This window comes from Sardina pilchardus, chromosome 18 (genome assembly GCF_963854185.1).
Source record: "Sardina pilchardus chromosome 18, fSarPil1.1, whole genome shotgun sequence".
In the NCBI taxonomy this organism is placed as follows: Eukaryota; Metazoa; Chordata; class Actinopteri; order Clupeiformes; family Clupeidae; genus Sardina; species Sardina pilchardus.
This window is the reverse complement of record NC_085011.1, coordinates 31272780-31286750: the sequence shown is the minus strand read 5'-3', so window position 1 is coordinate 31286750 and position 13971 is coordinate 31272780. Positions and strand designations below refer to the sequence as shown.

The 13971-nt window shown below is 40.1% G+C and overlaps 1 long non-coding RNA gene across 1 annotated transcript in view; it reads left to right on the top strand.

Moving 5' to 3' along the window:
* The window catches only part of LOC134064343 (uncharacterized), a 190387-nt gene that overhangs the window by 157537 nt on the left and 18879 nt on the right, over nt 1–13971 (top strand). The gene's annotated exons all lie outside the window — the stretch shown is intronic.

Below are 13971 nucleotides of genomic sequence, written 5' to 3'. Positions count from 1 at the left end.
AAATATAGCCAAATGACAATCACAAAAATTGGAGGAAGTGGCCAATCTACAGTTTGAGCATGGCTACATAACCTACATTTAACCCTGAAGTACCTGTTCAATCTTCTGACAATATCAGTCTTATATTCATTACCTCCGCTGTTATGTTTTCATTGGAGTTTGTCTGTCTGTCTGTTTGTTTGTTTGTTCGCAAGATAACTCAAAAAGAAATTAATGGATTTCGATGAAATTTCAGAGAAGGTTACACTAGGAAGAAACTATTACATTTTGGTAATGTAATTGTGTTACGTTATTTAATTACAAAATAAATGTAACAGTAATATATTACAGTTACTGGAGAAAAATGTGTAATTCAATTACAGGTACTTTTGACATTTTTCAAAATTACAATTTGAATTACATCTCAATATTGTCCTTGCAAAGAACATTGTATGTAAAAAGAACTGTTTCCCTCCACAGCCATAGTTTGATATGGGACCTTCTGATAGGCTCTATCACATGTACAGCGCCATCAGCGTACATGCCTGCCTGTAAACGTGTTATGATGAAGGGAAAAAAAGGCTATGACCTATCTGTATGCCAACTCAGATTGATTTTACAGTTGAAATTTGGCTTGAAGTCTGAACTTGTGGTGGTATCATTATATTATCCTCATAAAAAATGTGATGCTAATTCATGTATTAAAAAGGGGCTCAACATAGCCTGGGAATTCCCATGCTGCCTTGTGCACTTGTACCGAACTGGGGTGCGTTTCTAGAAAGCGTCGTATGCTAACTTGCGTCGCAACCTTGGGAGTTCGCTCCGTCGTTCTTAGATTTGGTGTTTCTAGAAATGGTAGTTCAAACTCTCAATTGCAAACAAGGACGCAAAGTTTGGTCGTTTGAACGACTGCCCCTGGGTCGCACCTCTGGCGTACCTTGGGAGTTCCGTTTGGTGATGTCGTCAGTGTCAGGAGCGCCTAACCAAAAATCACAAGCGCCCAACCAAAAATCACTAAGTTATTGTTTTTCTCGTGACTCAATGATTGCGCTATGATGTAGGCTAATATAAATTAAATTACCGTTGGGCTCATTCTTGCTACTTGTGTTACCATGCGTGTTGGTTTGCGTTTTGGTAGGCTACTGTTATGATATTTACATACCCTGCGGGTCAAGCACCATTAGTACAGTGGTTAAGGCAGGTGGCTTATCATCACAACATCGTAGGTTCTTTTCCCGTATGCATCACACATGCTTTTGTTTCTGACTAGTGAAACGTGGAAATAACCCTAATAAGTAATGTCGTGGAACTATTAAACTGATGTCGTGTTCCTGGCCACTCGATGTAAAGCAATTAAATATATTTAGGGTCTAACCTATTGTTGTGTGTGGTATGCCAGCTCTTACTCAAAAGTGACATGGAGGGGCGCTATTGAGCATACCTAGGGAGTAGACGTGTCTACCGGAGCTCCTGCAAAATGTTAATATATTCATATATTGTGAACCTTGCTGTTCTCAAGACGTTGATATTTTGTGCACGTTTAACACTAGAAGCGCCAAGCACCGGTCATTTGACCGCTGACGCGTATTACTAGAAGCGCCGTGTAGGTTTGACCTAGATATACCTAGAACTGCCGGGCTGCGGTCATTTGACCGCAGTGATTACAAAAAAAAAATATTTTCACTCGATTAAATTCCAGGACCCTACGTTCACGACTTTTCCTAAATACGTGTGTTTTGTCACCCAGAATTTTTACATGATCAAAAGCACACCGGTACAAGCTAGTTTAGAGCTATTTTGCACTCACTTATGTGACAACACTATGTTGTCTCGCGTTCGGCCATGTTTGTCCAGGCTGCTATACTCTTTTCTCACAGCAGATGTCGCAAGGGTTTCCTGTCAGTCGGGCATGAGAATAAGATTTTACCATAAAACATATCGTTTATATATGTGCAATATGTATTATATATGTGCTTTATTTTAATAACTATTTTTCCTTTACATGGCATAGTCTATGGAGGCGATTTACAGTGGTAAAATGCGAGTTTGTTTTGAAAACGTTGCGACAGGCCTAGGCTACATGTGTAAAAAATATTTTCGTCGTAGCCTATTTATGTACGTAGGGCGCGTATGCCTACGTACATTCATAGTTGTATATCTTATCTTCTATTTGTAGGCTATCTTTTAAAGCTCAGACTAATGTATAAGCATTTTCTTACATATTTGCTGGACTGACTGAGTTACGTCAAGTGAAGCACCTATCCTAACCAAATGTCTGTACAATGTCAAGTGGCGCAGCGTTAACACCCCTGCCTGCAATGACGGAGACCCGGGTTCACATCTTGGCAGGAGCGAAATACAGAATCTTATATCGAATTAATCGATATAAGTAAATATTGAATTAACTGACCGTTTTTCAACGTCGATGAACAATTATTTGTTAATGGTTTTTAATAACAAACTATCTGAAATAAACGGATTAATCACAATACTGTTTAGGCCTACCATTAACGAAAAATAATTTCGCCAGCCAATCATTTTCTGAGCCAAATTGAGCCGCCATCTGACAAACTTTGACTAAGCCAGTTAGACTTTTTGCATCTAAAAATAATTATATCATAGTGACACGCGAAAAAATAAACGATAGCTTAGAAGCTAGGCCTGCATGAGATGTTCCCACTGGACACACCACATCAGTATTGTGCTCGTTGCTACGATACACAGGACTCACAGTGAGTTGACGACCAATGAAAATTACATGGGGAAAAGAAGCAAACGCCTGATTTTGTTCTCACCTTACATACTTTCCTAATTCCTACGTAGGGCTACTCAGACTTTTGTTAAATCGTCAGGGCCCGGTTGCACAAACACCAAAACCAAAGATTGATGATATGAACCAAATATTCTGGAACAGATGGATTAACAACATTGAACGTGATAGGCTATTAGCAGAGACGGTTTATAACTATACGATCTTTGCTATTAGGCTACTGCTGCGACTTCCACCGTTTCCTTTCCAGAGATTGCTGCGCTGTTCACAACGCAATGAACGCATGCAGTCTACATTGAAGTGAAACGTGAAGAACGTTGTCCAAAACAATACAATAACATTGTGTGTTGATATCTAATACAATATACACATCTGTAGACATGAAGTGGCAATTAAAGCCATTATCAGTCATGAGAACTGTGGCGGCTGCATTAAGGTTTTGGCTGAGCTAGCTAGCCAGCCAACAACTTCATCAGCCAGCCGTTCTCAAAGCAAATGGCTTCGGGGTCTATACATAACACTATCCATTGCAGCCTATTTGAAACCGATCATCCCCCCTCCCCCATACACTCGTCTAGGCTACTTAGGCTACAGACATCACCGAGGCATTGAGGACAATTAACTGCCTCCCCACCCCCACCCCATCTATCCCGTCCCCTGCATAGGCCTACTAGGCTGTAGGCTGGCTGTTTAGGCAACTCGTGGAAGAATGCGCAATGTTTCATCGCATATGCACGTTTCAGAATGTTCGAATTCGCCAGCGTGCGTGTAATTATGTGAATAGAAAAGAATATTAAGTGATGATGTAATAATGGGATAATAAATAGTTTTCCGGGTCCAACGGCTTTCAAACTCACATGTAATTCTCCATAGACAGTAAAATAAACTATTATTTTCCGCTATTCTGACTAGCCTTTAAGAAAAGTGTCATCTTATACGGACTTGTTGCCTCAACCTAATCAAATCTATATTTTTCGAGGAAGCCTGGACGTTACCCATTCATATATCATCTGGCTGCATAGCTACTGATTACTTTGTTAAAGTTTAGCGATTTTGTTTTAAAACCGCTAAAATGAAGGTGGTGATGACAAAGGGTTGCCATTTTATGGCACTGGGGTTTGTTCAGTATATGTTAAATGTGATTCTGTGTGTGATGTGTATACATTTTTTTATTTTTTCTGTGCATCCACTATTATATTTTATCATTCAGTCAGGATAGATATTGAAATATCTGAAATGAGGAGCTTCAATGGCTCAAAATAATTTAGTTTAACCACAGGCAACAGGGATGTGAATATTCTGAGTTGGAATGTGAAGGGTCTTAATCATATTGTTAAAAGGAAAAAGGTTCTCTCACACCTACAACATCTTGGTGTTGGCATTGCAATGTTGCAGGAAACCCACCTTCGTAATAGAGATCACATTAAGATTCATAGGGATTGGTTGGGACAGATGTTTCATTCGAAATTTGATAGTAAAAGTAGAGGTGCAGCCATACTTATTCATAAAAATATCCAATTTAGTGCAACCAATACTATTTCTGATCCAAATGGTAGATATGTAATGGTCGTGGGAAAGTTATTTCAGCTCCCTGTCATATTAGTTAACATTTATGCCCCTAACTTTGACAATGACTGTTTTTTTAAGAGGATGTTTAGTTCTATTCCTAACCTAGACAGTCATCGTCTTATTTTATCGGGTGATTACAATCTGGTAATGGACCCAGTTTGGGATCGTTCATCTCACTCTGTGTCAAGGCCAACTAAGTCAGCACAAATAGTACAATCTTTCATAGATTTGCACAAATTGATAGATCCATGGAGATTTAAAAATCCTACCAAGAGGGAGTATTCTTTTTTTTCTAATGTACACAAATCATTTTCAAGAATAGATTTTTTTCTAGTGGATCCTTTTCTACTGAATGCCATTTCTGAATGCAAATATAATCCAATTATGATCTCTGATCATGCCCCTGTCAGTATGGCTATAAAACTTCCGTCTCAAAGGCCAAGACGATCATGGCGGCTTGATCCACTTCTGCTGGCTGACTCTGACTTTGTGCTGTTTGTTGAGGAACAAATCAATATCTATGTAGATACAAATGTTACTGATGACATCTCAGCTTCAACTTTATGGGAAGCACTTAAGGCATATCTTAGAGGACAGATTATTGCTCATAATGCATACACAAGGAAAATTCACCAAAATAAAAATACAGATCTGTCCTCTAGAATTAAGGCTCTAGATAGCCTCATCTCAGCTTCTCCAACTCCAGATCTGGTCAAAGCGAGAATAGGCTTGCAAACTGAAGCTGATCTTGTGTCAACTTCTGAGGCAGAAAGATTAATCTTTAAATCCCGCTCTAGATTCTACGAAGAGGGCGATAAACCCTCCATAAGCCCTGATGGATTCCCCACGGAATTTTACGAGAAATGTAAGGACCAACTCGCCCCTCTTCTTCTCTCAGTCTATAAGGAAGCACTAAAAAACAAAATTCTCCCGCCCACGCTCCGTCAGGCATCTATCACACTACTGCTGAAAAAAAAACAAAGATCCTCTTGACTGCTCATCATACAGACCCATCAGTTCGACAAACTGCGATGGTAAAGTGTTCTCCAAAGTTATTGCACTTCGCCTTGAGTCAGCCCTTCCTTACTTAATTTCAGAAGACCAGACTGGATTTATCCAGGACAGGCAGTTCTATTTTAATCTGAGGCGCTTATTTAACATTATATATACTAAACCTAATAACAAATCCCCAGAAGCTATAGTATCATTTGATGCCAAAATGGCATTCGATAGGGTCGAATGGGACTATCTTTTCCATACATTGTCTAGATTTGGATTTGGCCATAAATTCATTAATCTAATTAAGTTGATATATACTGACCCAACTTCATCAGTTTATACCAATTCAATCTGTTCTGATTACTTTCCTTTACATAGGGGGATCAAACAAGGAGATCCACTTAGCCCACTCCTTTTTGTTCTAGCTATAGAGCCACTTTCAATAGCTCTAAGAAGCAATAGTCACATTCAAGGTATTGTGCGTGGTGGCCTAACACACACAGTCTCACTCTATGCAGATGATCTATTATTATATACCACTAATCCTATTGCGAGCATACCTGAAGCTCTAACTGTCCTGGAAAACTTTGGAAAAATATCAGGGTACAAACTTAATTATAACAAAAGCGAGTACTTTCCCATTAATAAAACTGCAGAAAAATATCCCAACCTACCATTTAAGCTCTCAGTTGACTCTTTTACATACTTGGGAGTAAAAGTTACCAAGTCCTACCATCATTTATTTAAGAAAAAATGTTCCCCTCTTCTGGAACAGACCAAAACAGACATCAAACGCTGGTCCACTTTACCATTATCCCTTATCGGGAGAATACACTCTGTAAAAATGAACATAATACCCAAATATCTTTATTTACTCTTCACACTCTCCCATAATAAATAACCACCTTTTCCGACCATCTATCTATCTATCTATTAATGCAAGGAACGTCTGTCTGTGTGTCACTCTGTCTGTGTGTTCCACGCATAACTCTCAAACCACTCATCCAACTGACCTGAAAATTTGACACATGGGTCATTCCACGCCAAATCAACCAGAGCCCACGCAATTGCGTCTCAAAAAAATCTTTAAAAAATACCATGTGTGCCTATGTTACCCAGGAGACACTCTGTAAAATGTTTTTGTGCTAAGATCAATACTTTTCAAGTAACAGCCAGTTTTACAGAGGGAGGGGGGTGTCAAATTTGTTCTGCCTCTTTTTTTTGTCAAAGTTCACAAGCTCATTGCTCAAGAACTAGAATCTGTAGGAGGCTCAAATTTTGCAGGCTGGTGCATAAATAGGAATAGTATGCAGTAAAATCACCACGAGTAGTCTGGATGATCCTGCATGGTCATAGCAGTCCCTCAAAGTTGATCAAAATTTTATTTTAGAGTTTTTGGCTGGGTTCTGTTTAGGCCTTCAGAAGACACATTTTTACTCAACATAGACTCTTGGGGGGTTTTTCTTATTGAGATAAGTAGAAACACTCTCCGAAAAAGCAATGAAGAGAAAGGAAAATCCATCAGGGACTGAACAGCAGACCTCACAAGTTTGAAAAATAAATTTGGATCTCATATTCAGAGCACCCTAACACCTTGTGGGAATATACAAAGATTTTTTTTACATTTTTTTCTATAATCTGCATCACCTCTTCTTTTTAAAAACACCAATTTGACTTGTCTTATGCAAATCTTTCTTTTCCATTTCCCACCCTGAACAAGGGCAAAATGCACCATAGAGATCTATTGAGAGATTTGTTTTGTATAGAGTAACCACTAGGTGCCACTAAAATCACTGAATCACTGAAATTGCCGGGTGGGGACAAAACATATTGATCTCAATGGTGCATTTTGTCCATGTTTAGGGTGGAAAAAGAAAAAGAAAGATTCGCATAAGACAAGTCAAATTGGTGTTTTTAAAAAGAAGAGGTAATGCAGATTATAGAAAAAAATATAAAAAAAATCTTTGTATATTCCCACAAGGTGTTAGGGTGCTCTGAATATGAGATCCAAAATTATTTTTCAAACTTGTGAGGTCTGCTGTTCGGTCCCTGATGGATTTTCTTTTCTCTTCATTGCTTTTTCGGAGAGTGTTTCTACTGATCTCAATAAGAGAAAAAAAATCAAGAGCCTATGTTGAGTAAAAATATGTCTTCTGTAAGCCTAAACAGAGCCCAGCCAAGAACTCCAATAATTTTTTTATCAACTTTGAGGGACTGCTATGACCATGCAGGATCATCCAGACTACTCGTGGTGATTTTACTGCATACTATTCCTATTTATGCACCAGCCTGCAAAATTTGAGCCTCCTACAGATTCTAGTTCTTGAGCAATGAGCTTGTGAACTTTGACAAAAAAAAGAGGTAGAACAAATTTGACACCCCCCTCCCCCTGTAAAACTGGCTGTTACTTGAAAAGTATTGATCTTAGCACAAAAACATTTTACAGAGTGTCTCCTGGGTAACATAGGCACACATGGTATTTTTTTCAGATTTTTTTGAGTCGCAAGTGCGTGGGCTCTGGTTGATTTGGCGTGGAATGACCCACATGTATTGCTAATGACATGCGTGAGTGCAGTGCAAAGTTTGGTCATGTTCGGACAAAAAATGACAAAGATATCGTTAAATTAAACAAAATACAACTCTGCCGCAATCCCACAATTCTACCGCTCTCTGCACTAGCCACTCCCCCTCACTCTCACTTACTCCAGCATAGAAACAAAAAAGCCCATTTCGCTAACAAACTCCGTGTTCATGGAAATTACGATGTCTCACGTAAACAACGGACCGTTTCAAGATTGTTCATGTTGGATAAACATGCTGAGTCCGACACACATGCACCCATGTCGGTAGTCACGTAACGTTGCATAGGCTACTCATCAACAACCACGGTTGCCTTGCGCTTCATAGCACTGGCATGGCCATGGCATAGACGGGCCATGCATGCGGTTAGCTTTAGGCTATCATTTCTCAACAACAGCAAAAACGCACGGGTATGTAATGTGTCTAATAGCCATTAGCTGCAACTCAAACGCCTTTCCCCTTCACTTTTTTATTACCTTGCAAAGAGTAAAAAGCTCTAACAGCACGGGCCTGATTCTCATCACCAATCTAACATGATCTACTTGCATCAACGTCATTGGGCAACACGTTTCTTGGAAAACATTGTTTGCACGGGCACTGCACTAGTCTCTATTAGATAAAGGCTTCCAGACCTGGCATGACAAAGGTATACATAGTATTAGGGATTTATATATTGAAAATACTTTTGCGAGCTTTGAACAACTGTCTGAAAAATATGAGCTGACCAATGTTCACTTTTTCCGCTACTTACAAGTCAGGGATTTTGTGCGTAAAAGATTCACCAATTTCCCAAACATTCCCCCTTTGTCTTGTCTTGACTCTCTGTTAAGGGTGAATTTTTTAAAAAAAAGGTAGGGTGTCAATGATTTATTCACAGATAATGGATACACTCAGTCCCTCTGTATCTCATATTCGGGAGCAATGGGAAAGTGATATGGGGGTCCCACTTTCAGATGAAGAATGGGACATGGCTCTGCTTAGGGTCCATTCATCTTCTATTCTAGACTCTAGACATGCTTTAATACAATTTATGGTCCTTCATAGACTGCACTTTTCCAAAGTTAAACTAGCAAAAATATTTCCAACAATAAACCCCATTTGTGACAGGAGCAAACAGGCACCTGCTAGTAACTACCATGTGCTATGGTCTTGTCCTAAATTGACCCTTTTCTGGGATTCCTTTTTTGACGCAATTTCCAAATCATATAATAGTGATATAGAGCCCAGTCCAACAATTGCCATTTTTGGTATTGCATCGTGTTCAGATGGGTCCACTCTCCCACCACACCTACAAAGGGTCATTGCCTTTCTCTCCCTATTAGCTAGACGTGCCATTCTTTTTAAATGGAAGGATTCAAGTCCTCCGACGAATAGTCAATGGATTTGAGACGTCATGCTGAATATGAAACTAGAGAAGATTAGATGTACTCTCAATGGCTCTGTTCACAAATTTTATAAAACATGGGACCCTATTATACAGTATGTGAATACCTTACCTGGCCTGGAACTGTGAGCATACACCTGTTTAGAATGTTGTTGCTCTATCCCAACTATTGCAATTATACTGTGATGCACCCCTCTTGTCGCTGTTGTATTTTTTGTTGCTGTTGTTTGTTTTGTTTTGTTTTTTTGTTTTTCCTCTTTTCTGTTTTTGTCTATTGGGTGTGGCGTCAATTGTTGTGGTTGTTATTTTGTCTGTGAAATATCACATTGTAATCTACACATGTAGCCTATCTGTTTTGTGAAAAAACACCATAAATAAAGTGTTTAATTTTTTTTTTTTTTTAAAAAGTGACATGGAGAGGTAAGATGCGAACTTGGGCCGCGCGCGCAATGTACTGACATGCAACAGCTGAACCACCAGACACTGATTTAGTAATGTGATAATTTGTAATTAGTCTAGGCCATATATATTTTGTACATATATTTTTTTGATATTTCACACAAATAAGTACATATAGCCTATTGGACAGCAGCTATGTGCTTGCATAGGTTTACGTTTTTTCCTGATAGCAATGATAATGCCAGCATGAATCACTTTGGGTTTAAATTAGACACGTCGACACATAGAGGGTGCCTCTCAACATCCCTCCTCGATCCTCGGTCCTCTATCCCATTGTTGCCGCCCCATCATTCAGTGAGGACGAGGATCGAGGAAGGAAAGGAGGATCTATAATAGACAAGTGATAAGCATCCAGTGACAGAGAATTTCTAGTGGGTGGGGTATTATACGTTGACACTTTTTCCACCAATGAAATGTGCCGTTGCGTCCTCAACAACGTTGTTGGAACAACGGTGTTCGAACACCGGAGGTAGCGAATTGCGACACAAGTACGATGCTTTCTGGAAACAGGTGTAACACTGTCGTTGTTTGATCGCAAGTTGCGTCGCACCACGGTGGTTTAACAACGCCGTTGCTAACTCTTCTAGAAACGCACCCCTGCTCGGCAGCCTGGAGACCAAGGCCGAAATCTTTGCATGGATTTGGGGATTATATATCATTAAAAAATCTGAAAAGTAATCAAAAAGTAATTAGTTACATTACTCAGATAAAGTAATTCAAATAGTTACACTACTATTACATTTTAAACAGGGTAACTTGTAACTATAACACATTACATTTCTAAAGTAACCTTCCCAACACTGGTTGTGGGGAAGGAGGATGCTGGAACACTCGGGAATGGGTTGACAACCTAACCTCTGAGTGCAGACATACATGCAGGGGGTAACTCACCAGAAGATGTCCTGAGTATGAGTAATGGGTCTGGGCATACAGGCAGTTCACTCTCACAGACAAAGTTGAGTTCTGCACATAACTTTTCTCATGCCTCTCTAACTGACTCTCGGAGTACACACACACACACAACGCAGAGCACCTAGAAGATGCACGAAATACGGGGCCACCCTCCATTCACTCAGAATCCAATAGCTTACACACAGTTAGGACTCGTGTTGGAAGTACAGTGAAGCCAGTTAACCGGTTATTGTGTCAGATGTCCAACCAGGGTATTGTGAGGAATGCCGTTTCTAAGTCAATGTTTAGAATGTTCCAATGAGACTGGGGGGTCTTAGGTACCGCCCCATTCCTCTCACTTGCTCTGAGAACACTTGCTATGAGTTCCCTCCACAGTAAAGTCCCCTCAATGAGAAACTAAGAAATGGGACACCACTAGTGTGCAAATTGACGCAGCGAACGTGTTCTTTACGTCTCATGCAGCATCAACGTGTCTGATTTCATCCCAGTCCAGTAGATGGCGCTAATACACATTGCCTGTAAACTGCAAAAACACCATACAGAAGAAGTACTATTTTCATTCACACTGAAAATGCCGGGTCCAGCGGAGCTCCTGCCTGTTGTGTGGGCTATGTTGATTATGCTTGCAGTTGTCGGGATGTTTCAGGTTTTGTTTATGTGGCCCTTTGCTCAATTCAGCTACCAACTAGCTTAAACTAGTAACTACTAAAACCAATGTTTTGGTGGGACAGAAACATACATTAAAATGAAACATTTTACATGAGTTTGCAGTATAAATCATGTCACAGCCAGCAATGTAAGTGTAATATTTTGTAAGTTCACAACACGTCAAATCAGCAACGCATAGCAACCGTTGTTGCTATGGGTAAACAAAACTAGTTTTCTGTGTTCTGTCTAGAACTAGATCTAGAACTTGCCTAATTTGCTAACTGATGTATCTGATATTTTTAAGTAGTTGGGTTTTGTAACTGCAACTAAAAACATTTAGGTGTCCACTCGTTGTAGAACTATATCCCATCAGTTGTCTGCACCGTTCACAACACGTCAAATCAGCAAAGCATAGCAACCATTGTTGCTATGGGTAAACAAATCTAGTTTTTTGTGTTCTGTCTAGTTTAGAACTTGCCTAATTTGCTAACTGATTATGCCTATCTAATATTTTTAAGTATGGGTTTTGTAACTGCAACTCAAAACAATAAGGTGTCATGAATGTCTGACCACTCGTAGAATATAGCCCACTCTGAATCTACAATGTGTACTGCTACTTGGTAATGATGAAGATCATGACTCATGCAACAATGTTGGTTTTTGTTCATTGTTTTCCAGAGTGGCCGCCCAGTGACATACTGTAGAGTCAACTTTGATGTGCCTATCCTGCGCCTGTGGTGTAGATTTGGAGACCAGACAGGACTTCAGACTAGGCAGGCCATGCATTCCCTTCAGCGTCTGATGAGGAGAGAGCAGGACCATGGTTGGGGCCACGAATATGAATTTTTAATCTACGTATACTGGCTTGCCCATGGTCTTTCCTACCGTGTGGTGTCTCGTGTCTTCAGCGTGCCCAAATCCACCATCCACAGAATTGTTGGGACAACCTTCATAGAGCCATCAGTTTCCCAAAGCCTACAGACATGGACACTGTGGGCAATGGATTTGCCCAGCTTGCTGGGACACCAGCCCTGAACAAAGCGGTAGGTGCCATTGACGGGTGTCATGTACAGATCAAGCCTCCAGCACTCCATCGTCTGGACTATTTAAATTACAAAGGCTTTTATTCTGTCAACATGCAAGCCATCTGTGACCACACTGGAAAATTCCTGGATGTTTTCATGGGCTATCTAGGTTCGGTACATGACACCCGCATTTTAAAAAACAGTTCATTTTACCTTGCTAGAAGGTATCCGCCTAATGGATACTTCATCCTGGGAGATGGCGGACATCCTTGTTTGGAGACACCGATCTCTCTCATCACTCCTTACAGATAACCCGTGAATTGCCAGGTGCAAAGGAAGTTTAACTACCACCAATCAAGGGCCCGGTCTGTTGTGGAGAGAGCATTTGGGGTAATGAAGACTCGCTGGAGGTCAACCCTGTTCAGAGCCTTGGAGGTCAGACCTACATTTGCGCCCCAGGTGGTTGCATCATGTGCCTTCCTGCACAATGTCTGCCTGGACAATGGAGATATCCTGGAACCTGATAATGATGCAGCACTAGACATCCTGGACCCGGAACCTCCCCTCCAAGAAGCTCCTCAGGTACACGAGAGACCAGGGAATGCAACAAGGGACAGGCTTGCTGCATTGATCAATGCACAAGCCATTGAAAAATAAATATCTTACAAAAGATCTACAAAATAGAATATTCTGTTAAATTGTAAATACAGTGGGCGTTGGTTGACATTGGCCGCTTTCACATGAGATTCTCATGAGAATCACACGTGAATCACGTGTATTTTATTTATTTTTCCCAAGTGAAGCTGCAATGTCCCAAACAACCACCAGGTGGCACTTGTGAGCAGGGTTAGGAATGTCGGCATTTACCACTAGCCAAACAGTCCCAAATTGAATTCAATCCCGAAGCAAGCTGACCATCTTTTCTGCTTTTAATAGCCTAGTCTCACGACAAAACTTGTTATTGTTTATGAAGGTGTCTTCTGTTAGCCTATTTTATGAAGAGGCATCTGGCTGTTTCGTTTAGGTTTGTTTTGCTGTCACTAATGGTTTCATGAGGTAGGCCTAACCACTGTGTTCTCGTTTTTGGGTCAGTTCATACATTTTATTTCAAATGTGTGAATAGGCCGATGGTACGCTTGTTTTTATGCTGGCAACAAAACAAAATGGTTCACGAATGTTATTCTTGATTCTAAATGCGGGAAACAATTAAAAAATAAAATGTCCCATTTTCCGACGCACAACAAACCTCTTGCCTATAGCCTATAGGCTATGTTTATTTGAAATGTAAGCTGGCTGTTGTCAAATTTGTAAAATAAGATAGGCCTACTGGAGAAACTATGGTTTATGCTCTCTTATGCTGTTTCTTTCCAAACCGAATGCGAAGGAGGGAGAATGAATTACGAACTGAACGGTTTTGATCAGGCCGGAAACAATTAAATATAAAAGGTCCCATTTTCCAAAGCACTACAAACATCTTGCCTATTTAAATATTCTATTATTTGGGCCTATTATAAAAGTTTTCGTTAGAAAATAATTTCATTTGAATTATGGACTGCCTTTGAATGAAGTTTGATCGGACTTTCAGTTCACAGAAGAAAGTTTCAAGACGCTAAGAAACACGTTTGCCCCGTGGCATTAACGGTGGC